Source organism: Gossypium arboreum, chromosome 13 (assembly GCF_025698485.1).
Source record: "Gossypium arboreum isolate Shixiya-1 chromosome 13, ASM2569848v2, whole genome shotgun sequence".
Taxonomy (NCBI): Eukaryota; Viridiplantae; Streptophyta; class Magnoliopsida; order Malvales; family Malvaceae; genus Gossypium; species Gossypium arboreum.
In genome coordinates this window covers 25,869,509-25,890,054 of record NC_069082.1, presented here as the reverse complement: position 1 = coordinate 25,890,054, position 20,546 = coordinate 25,869,509, and positions in this window count along the sequence as shown.

Below are 20,546 nucleotides of genomic sequence, written 5' to 3'. Positions count from 1 at the left end.
CAAGCCAAACAATGATGGCCGAATGAAGCTTCTCCGTTGGCTGCCATTTTATTCACCATTTCGATGGAAGAAAAAAGAATACTGATGATAACTTCAGTTATTTTGTCTTATTATACCTTTATCAACCAAATTACAAAATTACCCTTTTAATTTCAAATTAATTTCAATAATGCCAAAAAAATATCTTCCACTAACTTATTCATGGGATAATTTCCACATAATAACTTCCACTAATAATTCTATAGCTATTTAATACCTTTAGCTATTAGAATGCAACTTTTGCATTTTACGTAATTTAGTCCTTTTGACTAAATTGAGTGCCCAAACGTGAAAATTTTTAAACAAAATTTTCACGAAATCATTCTGTGAAATTGTAGACCATAAAATTATAATAAGAATAAATTTCTTAGCATCAATTTATGGTCTCGAAACCACTATTCTGACTAAACCCAAAATTGGGCTGTTACAGACTAGAGGTGGTAATTTTTTAATTACACCCACCTTTGCTTTTTCAACTTCAATCCTATTTCTGAAAATTTTTGTGCCCTAAGACAATTCCCTTTTTAACCATAAAGTGGCATTTCTCCTAATTAAGGACAATACTTGTCTCCTCTAATCTTTTCAGTATCTTTGTAATACTCCTAACCCATCTCCGTCGCTGGATTAGGGTTACAGAGTATTACCATACAATCAAAAACATTTAAGCATCATAATATTTAATAATTTAAATATATCATCAACCATTCATTCTCATACGTTTCATCCCTAATTCGAGCCTTCTAGGCCCTAGAAATTACTTGGAAGCAATTCAAGACTAATTTGAAACAAAATGGAATGTTTAAGAAAAAGTTGTAAAAATTGGAAACAAAGGTCACAGAGTTGTGTGGTCAGGTCGTGTGACTTCACCCCAGGCTGTGCAACTTTCAAAAAAGGGACACACGGTCGTGTCTCATCCTGTGTCCTCACCCATGTAACTCATTGAGTAGGGTCACACGGCCGTTGTAACACCCCTATCCCGTAACCGTCGCCGGAATAGGACGAGGCGTTACCAGAAATTTGGAAGCAGATCAAAATAGTAAAATTTTAAACATTTTTTTTTCTTTTTCGTGAGTAAAGATTGTTCATTTAATTAAATTCTAAACACAAACAAAGATCAAACTTATAACTTATAAAAGTAGACTTCCAAAGGATGTCATATTCGCATGGCTTATAAACAATAGTTATGATATCATTCTAGTATAATATATCCTATACATGCCATAAGCTAAATCCAAATCACAAGGTTTCCATAATAGTAGATAGTGTGATGAAGTCTTGACGATCCCGAGCTGGTAATCGAGTCCACAATCTATAAAACAAAGACAAAAGACAAACGGAGTAAGCTTACATAAGCTTAGTAAGTCTTAAGTAAAACGATAATTTTGCAGAATCAAATTCAATTATCATTTATCGCTCGATTTTTTTCTAATCAATGAAGTCAAACTAGAGCTCCATAACGAACTATAATTTCAATAACCACATCATTTAGTTACCACAAATTATTTCATGATAATGACCAAAATGGTCAAATATTCGTATGCTCACAAGGTACACTTAGCTCATAAATACACTCCAATCTAAATGCCTCTATTATAGTTTAATCGAATACATTCTTATGGCATAACGCATTGGCCAAATGTATCATAGTCACAAGGAATGTGGTCACATTTGCATTCATACACTTATTCACATATGCATCGCTTTGTATACTTTTGATCTAATCCGAATTGAAAATCACATACGAGTACCTGATACATACCTGGCCAACTTAATGTATTGAACATCTTTAACTGTTGTTTCATTACTAAGCCTCATCGTCTTAGACCTTACAGAAACCCCGTTTAACAATATCAAGAGATCTCACCATTCCGTCAAATAGTTCAAACCTCATGCACGCATATATAGTTTATCTATTTCTTCCAAATTTGATTCACATAGTCTTTCGCATCTAGAAACCTCATATCTACTTCTAATTCAATCAATCAAACTAAAACATAATACTTTTACCACGTTTAGTTTCCATATTTAGAAGCACATAGTAATATCATAATGTGACAGCCTTAAAACGACCCTAGTCGAAATGTGGTTTCGGGACCACAAAACCAAGGCATAAAAATAATTTAATATTTATTTTATTGCCTATAATATGTGTTAACTCATGTGTGATATTTTTATGCTTTGATTTAGAATTATAGATGTGAATTTCACTAGAAAGGACCTAGTAATAAACTTTGAAAGTATGAGGGAAATGTGTGATGACTAATTAAAGGATGCATGCAAAACAATGGACTTGCATGTCAAATTTCCCCATAGCTAGTGGCCGCCATGACAAGGATTTATGGGCAAAAATCATGTCATGAAACATGTTTGGTAAATGGGTTATGATGGAAAGAATAAAATAAGGGTTATGGAATAAACAATTAATGTTAGTAGATGAGAAACAAAAAAAAAGTGTCCATCTTCCTCCATAGCTTGGCCGAATGTCCTAAAGGAAGAAAGAAAAAATTTTGTTCATCTCTTTTCACTCTCTTGTTGGCCGAAAATACTAAGGTTAAGGAAGGAGTTTTGCTTCATACTTGGTTTGGAAGAGGATTAGGAAGAGGTTGGCTAAACTTGCATCAAGATTAAGGTATGTTTGAGGTTCATGCATGTTTTAGTTGCTAGCTTAATGTTCTTGTTAGCCCATGGTTCAAATCCTTGTTATGTCATGGGAATGAAATTCGGCCAAAGTGAATGTGGTGTTAATGCCATTGCATGTTAAATAACAAGCTTGAAAGTGATACATGTGATGGAGGATTGAAGATTCTTAGATTTTCTTTTAGCATTTTTTTGAATGAGATACTAAGTTCTTTGTTTCACCATGACCAAATTGAAATGGTGTGGTGTTGTGGTATTCGCCATGATATATCCATAAGTATAATTCATGCATGTTGCATGGTAAGTAAGATTTAAGCTTTGGAAATGTGTATATATTTGGATATAAGCCACTTGAGAATTCGCCCTTGCACCTACATGAATATATGTTTGCACATGATGGATTGGTATGACATATATACTAATTCAAAGTGTATATTTGCTTGTGATGATGTGTTGATTATGAAGTAAATAAGAGATGTGCAATGAATTACGATATGTAATGTGTTAGTAGTAAAATGTATGCTGTTTTTTTTGTGTGGTATTAAGTGTATATTCGCCACATGAGGGGTAATTAGTGTGCATGCATTCGGTTTGAGGCAAGCATATTGATGCCTATTCTTGGCTTAGAAAATTCGCTAAGAGGAATATTAACTAATGTGTTGAGTTCGATTTATGATTTCGTACATATACAACTTTGATGCCTAATGTATATAAGGGCCAAGTACTTTGAACTTCACGTTGATGTTTGAATGTATTGAATTGCTTGTTGTGATGTAAAATGTGCATGACCATTGTGTATTTGAGCTAAAGGATGGCCATATGACCATTTACACTCCTTGTCATATTCGCCATAAGCTATCATGATGAGATTTTAATAAGTTAAATTTGTGTAAATTAGCTCAAGAGCAAAGGGAGCTAAATCCGATAAAGGGAAGGAAAAAGTAGTTGAATAGCCGTCGAAATCGCTCGACAACATCCAAGGTAAGTCTTGAGTGATGACCCTACTTGAATTATATCAAAATTATGCTCCTTGTTTGTGTGGCCATTGAGCCGAAATAGTAAAGGTTGATAGATATTTTGTGTTAGAGCTTTAGTAACGAAAATGAACTATGGACGTGTCTTGAATATTGATATATATGTAAGTGAACATTGGAAATATATCCGGCTAAGACCGAAGGCATTCGTATGAGTTGATATATCCGGCTAAGACCAAGGCATTCGTATGCGAGTTGATATATCCGGCTAAGACCAAGGCATTCGTGCGAGTTGATATATCCGGCTAAGACCAAGGCCTTTGTGCAAGTCACCAACCGGGTTATGACCAAGGCAATCGTCTGAAGTCGCTATATCCGGTTAAATCCGAAAGTATGTGATTCGAAGTGAGCAATCTTGCTGTGAAAATTTCAGCTTATACACTTGTGAAAATTCCAGCAATGAGGTATGTTTGTATGTGCTTGTACTAATTGAATTCTTACAAGTAAGTATCGCTAAGTTGATAAACGAGCTACCGGCCTTGGGCTAAGTTGTTCTTTTGTGTATGAACATAAGGGTCGGTGATGTGAAATAAGTATGAGTATGGGAATGTGAATTAGTAAAGTGGTTTAATTAGCCATGTGAATAAAATACCTTAGTCAAAGCTGATTTCATTGCTTGAGACTTACTAAGCATTAAAATGCTTACCCGTTGCTTTGGCTCTCTGTTTTATAGGTTTCGCTCGTTAGCTATCGGATTCGGGATCAAAGAAGTCAAGTCATCCACACTATCGAAGCCCCATTTTGGTACAAATTTTGGTTGAACTTTGAAATGGCATGTATAGGACCATCCTTTGTTGAAGGTCATGTACCTTCGGTTTGTGTAAACTTGGATAGCCATGCGAAAATGGCTTATATACGTTTTAGCATAGAACTATAATCGTTTGTATGTTGACCCTTATGAGGTATGGAATTATTTTGAAACGATTAGCCATTGGAATGGTTAATCATGATCACGCTTTGTGCTATGTATGTAAAAGGGCCAATTGAATCATGGAAAGTATGAAATAGGTAAAGCCTACTAAAGGCAGATGCTGACAGCAGCAGTGACGTGGATGTGAAAAATCACTAAAAATAGTAGGAATGGTATTAAATAGCAAATAAATTATGTAAGTGTACCTTGATGAATCTACTTTCATATGGAAGAAACGAAATGGTCATATGAGTTATAAGTTAACAGATTTTAAAGTTCTTGTGAAATAGGGCCAGAACGGTTTCTGGATCCCTGTTCCAACTTTGGAAAATCATTGTAAATTAACCAGAGATAATTAGGAGTCATTCCATATATGTGTAGATTCCTCTCTGAGTCTAGTTTCTATAGAAACAAACGGCATTAGTATTGAAGCCCTGTACAGGAGATATCCAATTCGTAACGCACAAAGGTCAGTGTAGTCGATCCCTACAACAGGCGAGACTTTAACTAATAAACTGTACTAATTGGCTCGACCAAAATTCTAGAAAAAATATGTAGATGGACATATGAGTCTAGTTTCAGGAAAAATTTACGGAACTGATTTTCGAGTTGTAAAACTCAAGTTATGAATTTTAGAGCGACTAGTACTCAGATTGGCAGCTTGTCTGAAAATTGTCAATAAGTGGGTTGAAGTCTGTTAACACCTCGCGTTCGACTCCGGCGACGGTCTCGGGTTCGGGGTGTTACACATAATCTATCATGAATAGATTCATAGAGTCACTACTCATTTAGCATAACATATACTCTTTCAATAATCATAATCACTTGCTCAAACGTACTCGTTTCATGCACATACATGAATATATATATATATATATATATATATATATATAAACTTAATTCCTTATTTCATAATCGCATCAAAACTTTCGAGTATTTCAACGTGGCATGTATTGAATTATAGTATGGGTGCATAAAGGACCAAACATAAACCTTATCACATATCGTGAGGTTGACAAAATACAATCCTTCCCTTGCATTTGTACATCTAGCCGAATACAATTTATTCTCAATTTATAAGGCCTTTTTGGCCGAATATGCACAATTACATATATAAATCTCAGCACATACTTTTCTTTACTTAAAGCTCACACGATAAATTTAAATCGAATACTTTGTCATACTAACAACCATTGACCGAATAGATTATTCCCTTATTCAAAGATATAATAATCATTCCCACATATGTATCGTTCTTTAATACTAATAATTCACCAAATCGTTGGCCGAATGTACACGAGTACATACATGAAAGCTTAGTATATACTACATTATACAAGCATACCAATACTGATTAGGTCATCCTCATTTTCGCAATATAATAATCAATCACATATACGTTTTTCTTGAATGCTAGTGATTCACTCTGAGGTAAACTTACAAATGAGGAGGTAATATGTATTTGAACATCTTAAATGTTTAGTACTTACTTGATGGTAGCTCATTGCGAACATTCAAGATCATAATCTTACTTAATTCACCAGCATTAAGCCTGCGGGACTTTAAACCCGGATACAATCCCAGGATGAAGCCAGCGGGTCTCTAACCCGGATGCAATCTCAGCACAATTCATTTAATATATATTTATATTTTTACTAACTTTGGCCTCATTAAATATCTAATATTGCACACTTTTCACAATTGGTCATTCGGCCTTATCACATATTCACTTACACATATATCACATTGGCCATTCGGCCTTATCACATATACACACTTTCACATTCATCACATTGGCCATTCGATCTTAAGCTAGATATTACGCCTTGTCATTTTATTTCGTCTTAGGTACAAAATCACATTAGTAAATTGATTCAAATACGTAAAATTTTCCATTCGGCCTTAGAACATATCATGGCCACATCATATTTTTCAATTTAGCCATTTCTATAATAGTATCCATTAATCAAAACTCAAAATAAGTTTAATTACTTAGAGACTTACCTCGAATGTCATCGAACGACTACGGATCGGTTATTTGGTTAGTTTAGCTTTTCCCTTATCCGAATTAGGCTCCTTAAGCTCTTGAGCTTAATCTAAAACAAATTTAACTTATTAAAATCCCATTTTGCTTGCTTATGGCCGAATACCACAAGAAATTTAATAGGCCATATAACTACTTTTAGCTCAATATAAAATAATCGTACACATCTTTAATCACCTTAAACAAATTACTAAGTATTATAGAAAATCAAAGCATACTCATCGTTAGCCTTATTCGGCCATCTCAATACGTTCTAAGTGACCATATGTATATACGTCTATACTAAAGTGCTTTACATTAATAGCACCATATCAACAATGTATAATGCCGACCCCTTTAAACCAATTATCCATACAAATATTATTTGTACACATTTCCTTACCTAAATTTCACATTCGGCAACCACTTAATCAACTTAACAAATTTTCTATACTTCAAAACCACAAGTAAATATCATAATTTGTATCATTACATCGATTAAACTAAATCATGCATTAGCTTTTAGCACATTCGGCCATTAAAGAGACAACCCAATTAACATTCAAACCTTTTTAAGCTTAGATTTCCCCAAGGCCGAATATCACATAAAAACCTTTAATACACATGCAAAGTTTACACTTTAACTAATTATACATATACTAATAAACCGAATATTATTTAAACAACCATTTGAATTGTAATGCCCCGCACCCGAGACCATTGCCGGAGTCGAACACAAGGTGTTAACGAACTTAATTCATTTATTTTCACAGTTCATTTTAAAATTTCCAAACAAGCTGGCTAACTGCGTCACTGTCACCTTAAAAATCATATCTCGAGTTCCAAAACTCGAAAACTGATTCCGTAAATTTTCCCTGAAACTAGACTCATATATCCATTTAAAAAATTTTTTCTAGAATTTTTTGTTGGGCCAATTAGTACAGTTTAATAGTTAAAGTGTCCCCTGTTTCAGGGTTCGACTACTCTGACCTTCATGCATTACGACTTAGATATCTCCCTGTACAGGGCTTCAATACTTATTCCGTTTGTCTCTAATGAAACTAGACTCAAAAAGGAATCCGTGTATATAAAGCATGACTTCTAATTATTTCTGGTTAATTTATGGTAAATTTCCAAAGTCAGAACAGGGGATCCAGTAACCGTTCTGGCCCTATTTCACGAAAACTTAAACATCTCATAAAATACAGCTCATATGGTCGTTTCGCTTCTTCCATATGAAAATAGACTCATCAAGTTTCGATTACATAATTTATTCATTATTTAATTACATTCCTACTGTTTTTAGTGATTTTTCCAACTTGCGTCACTGCTGCTGTCAGCATCTATTTTAAGGTAGATTTTACCTATTTCATAATTTTCCATGAATCAACTAGCAAATTGACATACATTATTTTCAAGGGAAATCCCGATTAGCCATGACGTACGTAGCACCAATAGGACCATGATTGGCCATTCCAATGGCTAGTCATTACCAAACATTTCCATACCACTTAGCAACCATATCACAAGACCATCTTAACTCATTTCTCATCTTGTTAACAAAAACATAGTAAAGCAAATCTTTATACACAATTATTATCAATTCATCCATCCACTAGGGACTTAGCCTAACGTTCAATAACAAACTCCTCCTTTATCAATTACATATTCGGCAAGAACATGGTAACTTATACTACTTCAATTTTAAGTACATAAATTACTCAAACATAATCAAATTCACATTCGGTCTTGGTACATAATAAGGTAGCCGATCCTTTTCCCTTAGCACCCAATGCTCACATATGCTCATTTGTATAGTTCAAACACTCATCTACCATTGTTCATCTAAATTTATCATGAAACAACAACCATCACCCTTATTAATTACCATAGCCGAAAGCCCTACTCATTCCCACAATCAAAAATTCAACATGGGTTACTAAAATAACTTGATACCTCATTCAAGATTAACCAAAATTTCAAGAATTCACATAACTTCTTACCTTAATGCTCACTTAAGATGACCGAATGCCTTTCTCCCATCTTCCTCTTTACATTCGGCCAAGAAGAAAGAAACTCAAGCTTTGTTTTCATCACCCTTCATTTCCTTATTTCAATTACTTTTTCCTTTTTATTTATTTATTTATGTTATATAATATAAAGCTACTAACTAATAATTAATACATATTGCATGTATATAACCCATCATGGCCAGCCACTACTTGTCATAGGTGGAAATTTGACATGCAAACCCATTATTTTCATAACATGCACTAATAGATCCTTATAGATTAACCTATCACATTTCAAAAGTGTCACACATAAGTCCTATTAACTAAATTCACATGCAATTGACTAAATTCAAACATGAAATTTTCACACATGCATATATACACATAATAAGCATCAAATATGACGGTTAATTATTTTTTGTGACTCGATTTTGTGGTCCCAAAACTACTTTCCAACTAGGGTCAATTTAGGGCTGTCACAGCCGTGTCGTACACCCGTATGCTAGGCTGTGTAACTCTTTGAGTTGCCCTACACGCCCGTGTATCAGGCTGTGTGCTAGGCCATGTAACTCACTAACTTAAACCCTAAGAAATTCTTAGATGACACATGGTCATGTCACCAAACTGTGTACCTCACACGGTCGTGTGACAGCTCTTGTCTCAAGCCGTGTGAACCCAGTATTTACCTAAAATCAATACATTTCAAAACCAAACCATGCATAAATATTCAATCCAATTGTGCAAACCTTCAAGGCACCTAAAACACGATTTAAACTTGCATAAACATACATTTTCAAGTATCCCAAATTTCATAACCAATATGTCATTTAAAGACACCTCAAATATACCAAAACATAAGTTGCCAAAAAAAAATTGACCTTACCTTATTTCAAGCATTATAACCTAGTTCAATGACTTACCAAAAAATACTATGAATGGACCACTATCAAACCATTCCAAACATATCATAAAGAGCCTTAATTATAAGCATTAGCAAGTGAACAAAAATGACAAAGTTTGATAAATAATAAAGCGTACCAACCAAACATAATCTTCAACTCACAAACCTATCAAAGCACCATTATAAAACATACTATACATTTCAACCATATATTCATCTATATATACATGCCACTACCCTAGGAGATGCAAAAACTACCAATGTAGATGGATAGTGTAAGTCGGTTGATTGATCCTTCCAAAATGTTAGCAACGATTATCTACAAAACAATCCACAAGAACCTGTAAGCTTACATAACTTAGTAAGGACATAGTATAAGATTTAATCTAAATACAATTAGACACAGTTCACATGTAATAGTCTGGTTTAGACCCTAGTCGGAACAGTGGTTTTGGGACCACAAATTCGAGCCAAAAAATATTTAAATATTATTTTCTGTGCTGATGATGATGCGCGAATTGGCATGTGTGAAAGTTTCATATTAAAATTTAATCGTTTGTGTGCTTAATTTGCAAAAAGGACCTAATCGCGTAAAATGTAAAAGTGGCATTCTATATGTTAAATGTGCCTATTTTCTATGGTTTATTAAACCAAAGGTCCTTATGATGTTATTATGCTATTAATATTGAGAATGGACATAAATGGGCTTAATATCATGAAATTTGATGGTTTATAATTAAGGATAAAATGGTAAATTGTGAATCAATGTTAATATTAATTAAAACAAATAAATTGGTGGTCATTTTATCATCATCTTAACAGAAAATACAAAATAAAAAGAAATAAAAAGGCCAAGCTAGGACTCGGCACTTATTTTGCTCAATTAAGGTATATTTTAAGTTTGGTTTTTGATGATTTCTACATTTTTGTAATAGTTGCTTTGTATACTACAAAGCCCATACTTGAATTTCTGATTTTGATGAATATTTTGAGTTATGCCATTGATGAATCCATGAGTTTTGTAATGTTAATTGGTAGAATATGAAAGCTTAGTGTTTGATATACATGTTTTGTAAAGTAATTTTGAGTAAAAATGCATATTAGGGATTAAATTGAGAAAAGTGTAAATTGAAGGGTTGAAATGTAAAATAAATGAAAATTATGGCTTGCTAAGGACCATAGGAAGATTCGGTTAATACATAGTTTTCAGGAATTTTGTGTATTTTGTGATTTTATGAAATAGGGACTAAAATGTTAAAATGTGAAAATGTGAGGGCTAAATTGGAAAATGCCCTAAATATGTGTATATGGATCAAATTGAATGACTTGTTGAATAAAAGGGTTAATTTTGAATACATATAGATCAAGAAAAGAGGAATTCAGACTTAGACCGAGGAAATTCAAAGGTTATAGAGTAGACAATCCGAATCGACAATACCGAGTACAAAGTAAGTTCGTACGAGATAAATGATGTAACAATTTATATTTTACTACTTTGATAAAGCTTAAATTGTATATATTTGACTATGGTGTGAGTACAATGATAAATAGACTATGTTCGGCACTAAGTGTGAGATTTGAAATAGCTTCGGCTATAAATAGCACTAAGTGTGCGAATTGGAATAGCTTTAGCTATATGTGGCACTAAGTGTGCAATATTGAGATAGTTTCAGTTTAATATGATGGCACTAAGTGTGAAATATTTTATAGCTTCGGCTAGATTATTGGTACTAAGTGTGCGATGTTCTTGTAGGTGGAAAGATGATCTAACGAATTAGTGTATCGAGCATTGAAGTCATAATACAATAGTTAAGTACGAGTTTGTACAGGTATGTAATGAATATTTATGGTTAACGATATGGTGTATGAGATAGATGAACCTATGTGGTTGATAATATTGTGTATGAGTTATGTGCAAGGATATGTGAACTAAGAAAATAGTATGAAATGAGAAATGGTAATGAATGAGGTTGAGTAGTGATATTAATTGAACTATGTGTTAGCTAATATGTCTTATAGCTTTTAAATGTTGAGTTAAATGTATTATACCATGAACTTACAAAGCTCTAAGCTTACTGTATGAAATGTTCTCTGTCTTATAGTGTTATAAAGCTAGCTCGGATTCAGGAATCATCAGTGCCTCACTCACACTATTGGACACCTACTTTGGTACCATTTTGAGAGTTATATATATGGTATAAGGCATGTATAGGCTAGGAGTATTTAGACCTGTTTTGTAGTGTATATATTATGCCATTTGATAAACTTATAGTTGATATTGATATATGTTATGTGATACAAATATGCCATTATGATGTGCATTTGGTTGGCCAAAGGAAATGGTCAATTTGACAAGGTTTTGGCATGAGATGTGTTTGTATATTTGGAATTTATGGAACATATGTTGTGGTATGATTTTAGTTTAGATTTAGTATGATTTGGTTGATGACTTGAGAATGGAAATTGGCTGAAATTGTGTTGGAAATATGCCTGGTTTGGTGCTTGTAGGTTTGACCTAAATGAGGTGGAAAATTGGATATTCAAATAGCCTATTATTGTCCACGCGGGCAGAGACACAGGCGTATGTCTCAGCCGTGTGTGACACACGGTCTTGTTGCACGATCATGTGTCCCCTAGTTTGTAGGTCAGGCTTGACCACGGCAAAGGCACACAAGCGTGTGGTTAGTCGTGTGACCCAAATCAGTGTCGACCACGACCAAGCCACACAGGCATGTCTTATGACCGTGTGAATAAGACAATATGTATGCCCTGTTTGGACACGGGCTAGACACACTGGCGTGCCTAATGCCGTGTGAGGCACACGGCCTGCTCACACGGGCGTGTGACCTGTACTTGTTTGAAAAATGTTTAAGTTCTGGAAAAATTTTGTATGTGTTTGGTTTAGTCCTGGCCCCTTTATAATGCATGTCTAAGGTTTTGATGACCCATATAAGGGACTCTACATTGATGTTTGATCTCCGATGCTATAATGTTTATGAAATGAATGTTAAATGTCCTGAATTGTCTAAAAATTCCTTTAACCCTAGTCTAACGATGGATACGGGTTAAGGGTGTTACATTTTATTGGTATTAGACCTAGGTTTAGTCAGTTCTAGGACTACCATAGCGTATGTGAGTCTAGCTATACATGCCATATATATGAATTTCGATAGTGTGATGATTCCTGACAGTAAAAATGTGTTTTTCATTTAGCAAATGGATCCCAAACAAGCAATAGCTGATGATGTAAAAAGCAATACGCCTACTCCTGCTCAAGGGATAGCGCCAGTGTCTAGGCTGATGTCTAGTAGTCAAGGAGGTAAGGCTAAGCAAGCTTTCTTCCAAATGATGACTGAGTGGTTCATAGAATTCATACGAACAAATTCGGCTACTCAAAAACCTCCATCCCACCTGTTCCTCAACAAGTTCCAACTGTGCCACAAGTAATAGATTCGATTCGATTCGATTCGATTGAATAAGCCACCTTTCGACAAGATTCGTAAACATGGGGCTGAAGAATTTCAGGCTACAGTTGATGATGATTCCGAGAGGGCTGAGTTTTGGCTTGAGAATACTATCCGAGTATTCGATGAACTGTCTTGTACTCTAGATGAATGTATCAAATGTGTGGTATCCTTGCTTAGAGATAGTGCATATCACTGGTGGAAGATATTGATATTGGTGGTTCCTAAGGAACAGGTTACTTGGGAATTCTTTCAGACCGAGTTTCAAAAAAAGTACATAAGCCAGAGATTCCTTGATCAGAAACATAAAGAGTTTCTAGAATTGATGCAGGGACAACTGATTGTAATAAAATATGAAAGATTATTTGTAGATTTGAGTAAGTATGCCCAAGAATACGTGTCTATTGAAGAGATCATGTGTAAAAGATTTGTTGATGGATTGAATGAAGAGATAAAACTATTAGTTGGGATGCTTGAACTGAAAGAATTCGTAGTACTGGTTGAAAGGGCCTGTAAAGCCGAAGATCTTAGTAAAGAAAAGAGAAGCTATTTCAGAGGCAAGATATTCGAGGAAGAGACCAATGAATAAAACTTATTATTCCTCGTCGAATAAATTTAGAGATTTTAATGATCATTCAATAGTTTCAATAGGACATCAGAATAGAGATCGTGGAAAACAATAGACCAATCCTAAAGCTCAAACTACCTCAGTACCGAGTGTTGGTAGTGCAAAGGATGGAAAGCCTGAGTGTAATCAATGTGGAAGACGTCATTTTGGAGAATGCTGGGGAAAAAGTAATAACCGAGTTTGTTACAGTTGTGGTTCATGAGATCACTTTATAAAAGATTGCCCGGAGTTAGCTGAAAAAGATAACGTTCAGAATATGAGGCCGAGTAACATTGTAGCTAGAGGTAGACCACCGAGAAAAATGGTAAATGCGAGTTGTGGTAGAGGTGTGACGCGAGACACTACAGCTAGATCTGATGCTAGAGCACCTGCCAAAGCCTATGCCATCTAAGCTCTTGAGGAAGCTTCGTCTTCAGATGTGATTAGGGGTATTTTCACACTTTATGATACTTCTATGATTGCTTTGAAAGACCCTGGATCAACACATTCGTATAAATGCATGAATTTAGTGAACAGTAAGACTTTGGCAGTAGAGTCTACTGAATTTGTAATTAGAGTTTCAAGCCCTTAGGCAGATGTGTTTTGGTTGATAAAGTCTGCAAGAATTGTCTGTTAATGTTTCGAGACATTTGTTTTTCGGCTGATCTAATGCTGTTACCTTTTGATGAATTTGATATAATTCTGGGTATAGATTGGTTAACTTTGCATGATGCTGTTGTGAACTGGATATGGAAAACTATTGATTTGAGATGCCAGAGTGATGATATAGTCCAAATTGAATCTAGTGATTTGAATGGATTGCCTGCCGTGATATCTTTGATGAAAGCTTTGAGTATTGTGAGAAAGGGTTGTAAAGTCTACCTTGCTTATGTAATCGATTAGAAAGTGTCGAAAACAAAATTGTATCATTGCCTGTCGTATGTAAGTTTCTTGATGTGTTTTCTGAAGAACTTCTAGGTTTACCTCCGATACGAGAAGTTGAATTCGGCATTGAATTAGTACCTGGAACTACTCCGATTTTGTTAGCTCCATATAGAATGGCTCCGACAGAACTAAAAGAATTATAGTCTCAATTGCAAGAGTTAACAAATAGAGGGTTTGCTAGACAGAGTTTCTCACCTTAGGGTGCTCCGGTTCTATTTGTGAAAAAGAAAGACGGTATGATGAGAATGTGTATCCATAGTTAGTTGAACAAAGCGACTATTAAGAATAAGTATCCTCTGCTCCGTATTGATGATTTGCTTGATCAATTGAAAGGAGCTGTTGTGTTTTCGAAAATAGATTTGAGATCGGGCAATTATATATTGTGAGTAAAAGATTCAGATATTCCGAAAACTACTTTTAGAACAAGGTACGACCATTATGAATTCTTAGTTATGCCTTTCAATTTGATTAACGCACCTGCTATCTTTATGGATTTGATGAATAGAATTTTCAGACTATATTTAGATCTATTTATTATCGTATTCGTTGATGACATATTGATTTATTCACGAGATGAAACAGAACATGTTGAGCATCTGAGAATAGAGCTATAGACTTTGTGAGATAAACAGTTATATGCAAAGTTCAGTAAATGTGAATTCTGGATGCGAGAGGTCAGTTTTCTGGGTCATATTGTATCAATATCTGGTATTCGAGTTGATCCAAATAAGATTTCAGCTATTCTGGATTGGAAACCTCCAACGAACGTCTCTGAAGTTTATAGTTTTTTAGGACTTGCCGATTATTATAGAAGGTTTGTAAAAGACTTTTCTATGATTGCAACTCCGTTAACGAAGCTACTTTAGAAAGATGTAAAGTTTGAATGGCCCGAAAAGTATCAGAACAGCTTTGATCAGTTAAAAACTTTGTTGACTGAAGCTTCGGTATTAATACAACCCGAATTGGGTAAAGAATTTACAATCTACAGTGATGCTTTGTTGATCGTGTAACACCTCAGACCCGGCCTAGACGTTACGATCGAATCTGATGTGCCACATCAATCGCTCGATAACCCGATAAGCTTATGATGATAAATCGGTTGTCGTAAAGCTGTTATAGTTTTAAAGCCCGAGCAAGCTTAGCATTTCATGCCATTTAAAACGTGTATAGTTTTCAAGACGTCTGTTATTATTAGGATTAAAACTTATAGGTTCGATTTTAGAAAACGTTGTTATTTTGAAAACCCGAAGTTCCTATTCTAGCAGTTTATAAATATTAAGTCGTAGCCCAATAAAAGTTAAAAATGTAACACCCCTAACTCACGTCCGTCGCCGGCGGGGTTACGAGGTATTACCGAAGAAAAAAATAGTATTCGTACATTCACATAATTCTATAGATCTTATTCGTAAAATAAGATATAATAAATTATTAATCACACTGTATGCACGAATTATAATCCCCAAGTTCAAACGAATTCAAATCAAATATTAAACCTTTGACTTCATAATTATTTACAAGTACTACTTAACCAAATAAAACATTTCACATAGCTTACTATTCAAATCATGTACAGCATTAAAATTTGATATTATAAAGAAAAATAAAATAAAACATACTTGGCAGTTCATTTAAAAACCAAACATGTCTATTTGCTAATTACAAAGCCATAAGCATTTGACCATTTTAATATAACTAATTTTAGGAACACATACCAACCACTAGTGTATTAATTTCCATATCATCTATCATTTGTAGAGTATAACCGCATAATTAAAACACCAATTATATCTTAAGAATAATTCACATCCTATAATAGCATATTAATACATCCAAATATCATAATAACTTGATATAACTCAATCGATTCATATATCAACAATGACATATGCAAAATTTAAAAGTATATATGTTCTATTAATTAACACCCTATAGCCGAACATATATATATATATATATATTAATTATGCAAATTATAATCTATATTTATCAAATGGATTAAAATCGTAACTAAACCATCAAACCAAACATATCAAAGCATCTAACTAAGAAGATTTTAAACCAAGCATAACATATAATAACTAAGCCATTTTCGCGTGGCTTAAATAGCTTCTCATTCATATTGGATTCAAAAGATAGAATAGCTTATACATGCCATGAGTTTAAACTTAAGCTTTCAAGAGTACCAAAATATAGACGATAGTGTGATGAGCTTCACTGATGATCCCGAGCACGTAATAATGTCCAAAATCTATAAAATTAAGACAAGTAAACACATTCTCAAAGTAAGCTATTTTAGCTTAGTAAGTTATAAGCAATTTAAACAATTTAAAAGACATTAAAAACTCAATTTGAGTAACCAAGTCCTCGCTACTAAAATCACATATTCAACCAAACTTGACTACCAATATATATCAATCAGTCAAGTTTAATACCTAACATGTTCGAATATACATAAACTCTAAAAATAATAATAATAATTACTTAACACTTCCCATCTTACCATTTAATACCTAGTCGAATGTTCACTCATATATAAAATAAATAATCAAACATTATTATATATATATATCATATCATTTTATTATTATTATTATTATTATTATTATTTATTTTATTTTATACTTTTCAACTCATCCATCTCTCATTTTTCCAAATCTATCATACATATTATATTTATAACTACCCACCATATAATTTCAAGTTCACTAATATCAACCACAAAGGTTTGATTACGTACCTGCATTATTACGAACATAAATATTACACTACTACTCTTGCATTTGATAATTAGATCGTCTGATCATTTTCCTTCACCCGTTGTATTCGCACACTTAGTGCTATTGTTTAACTAGAAAAGCCATGAAATCGCACACTTAGTGCTTAATATTTTCCTTCGCACACTTAGTGCTCGATAATCAAACTCGCACACTTAGTGCTCATTAACCAAACTCGCATGCTTAGCGAAATTTTCATATTTATTATTTCTGTTTGCATTCGACAACACCAAGATTTTATATATTTCAACTCGGCTCACACAAATATATAAATTATATTTATTTAAACCAACAATAAATATTTGCTTAACGACTTACCTCGGATTTCGACGGACAGTTGAATTCGACTACTCAACGATTTTTTTATTTTCCCCGATCCACGTCCGATCTTTTTGGTTCTTGATCTAAAAATTTCGAAATTAATCTCATTCAAATAGAATTTCCTTCATTTAGGTCCAAATACACATAATTGAGAAATTTACCAATTTACCCTAATATTATGCACTTTTACAATTTAATCCAATTTTCTCAAAACACAAAATATGAAGAATTTGCATATACAATGCTAGGGCGAATGTTCACTAAGCTTATATAAATCCTCCCATTTCACTAATTTCACAATCTAGTCCTTCAATTTAGTTTTTTTCAATTTAACCCTAAATGCTCAAAATTACCAAAATCCCAATACCAAAATGTTAATCTAACACATTTATTTTATTTTCTCACATCAAACGTAAATTTTATCAAACTATTAACAATAACACTTCATGAATATATCATCAATTTCAAAATTTCAAACATGGGCTTTATAGTATTCAAAGCAACTATCTCAAAAGTGTAAAATTAACAAAACCAAACTCAAATCACTTACCTAATTGAACATGCAAGGACCGAAAATATCAAAGCTGAAACTTTCTTTTCTTTCTCTTAGTTTCGGCCAAAATAAAAATAAAAGAAAGATGAACACTTTCATCTTTTATTAAATATAATATATTAACATATATTAAAGTATACCATAATGCCATAAAATATAACAAACAATTCAAGTCATTAATCCATGCATATTGGTCGGCCACCAATTCTTATTTATGGCCAAATTGCAACCTTAATATTCCATAATATAAAAACAATCATAATTTGGCCCTTATACATTAACCCTTAAATTTTCCATTTTACGCGATTAAACCATTTTTTCATCAATCGACCTCCAAACACTAAAATTTTTAAACGAAACTTTCACAAAAGCAACTTCACACATTTTAAACATAGAAAATGATATTTAAATATTATTCTAACTCGGATTCGTGGTCCCGAAACCACCGCTCCAATTAGGGTCCAAATTGGGTCATTACTTTATTTATTTTATTTAATACATTTTAATATTCCATTTACCTTTTGTCCTTTATAATAATACATAATTTCATATATGCCAAACCACCAATCTCCACTATCATAAAGTAATGGTTTAATTGATAAATAGGGACTTCTACTTTAGTAAAACATGGAAAATAAACACTTAAACAATTAGAATGTAACTTTTTGCATTTTACGCGATTTAGTCCTTTTTGCTTAATTAACTATCGAAACGATAAAATTTTTAACGAAACTTTAATACCATCTTTTGCCACTTTGTGAATATTTATAAAAATATTTACGACTCGATTTATAGAAATGAGGTCCCGATACCTCATTTCCTAAACCCACTTGACCTTAGGTCCATACTACTTGAACTTAATAAATCACTTATAAAACAAATATCACAATATCAAAAATATTTTTAAAAATCACAATTAACTCGTAAATATTAAATATAATATTTACAAACCTACTGGTCGGATTTGGTGACCCCGAAACCACTGTTCCAGTTAATCCTAAAAACGGGCTGTTACAAAAAATCTCCCAATGGCCTTATTACATAACAAAACCCCAAAGATAAATTCTAAAAGTGAATAAGCCATAAACAAGTCTTTTGAGTTTGTGTGGCCGCCTCCGAGTCCCTCGCAGCTCCAAACCAGTGTGTAACCCCCTTACTAGAGAACAGTCAATATACAGAACAGTAACAGCCTGGGCCTTGGCCTTGGCCCTATATAGTAACAATACAGTCATGGCCTATGCCCTATACAGTAATCCATCACACATATACAACCCAACCCAATCCAACCATCACACCTTCCGTACCAACCATCACACCATGTGGGGATTAAATCGACCCACCCAGCCAGCACACTAGTATCGCAGCAGGGCTACTATAAGAAATGCAGTAGAGTTGCTTGTAGTCATAAACGTGGCATAGCCACTAATGTCAGAATACATGGCAAGGCCTCTAGATCAGTAAAACGTGGCAAAGTCACTAGTACAGTACTTCCTCCGAATCAAAATCCCAACCCCAATGCAGAATGTCATAAATAATATGTGTATGCAGTGTCATACTCAGAACCAATCATATCAATGTCATACACCTGTCAATTAACCTACCCATTAGGGTATAAAGATCATTTCGTTAGCTAGGGGTAAAATAGTAATTTTTCCCCTTAGGGGTATTTCAGTCATTTAACCAGTTTTTAGGGTATCAGTACAGAAAACTATCCTTCAGAAGGTCTACGGTCGTCTCGAACGACCCAGACAACCCAAAAGGACAAAACAGTGTAAATGGCCCAAGGTCTATTAGTCGGCCCAAGTGGCCCATTACGGCCCAAGCCCCCGAGAACACTCGTGGTGGCCTCTACAGTCTGACGCCCACGATTTGTGGCTCGGTTCACTACAGAGCGATCGCATGCTCGTAAGACCTTAAATGCCGACGTTTTGACTTTTCGGCTTTTCAGCTTTTGCCGATCTGCAGTAAAGCAGGGGTGTGAATACACACCTCTTCTATTGCCTAGCAGTAGCGATATACAGTGTGCTGTTACACACCTGTTAAAGATTGTAGTCGAAAATCCCCTCGGGATTGAGAACCTAAGATCAATCACAATCTTGCGTTAGTCTAACAACCTTGTTAATCCAAGACTACACTGCAATAGAATATAATATCGTAACCAAATCACCACTCACCAACCAACAAGCGTAGCTCCTCCTTGATCACGTATTCTTCCCAACTCTCGATCCTTCACAAGTACAGTTAATCGACTAATAGAAATCTGCAAACCCTATACACATGTCTAAACCTTTAACACTTACCAAAGATGGAGTATGCACTAGCAAAG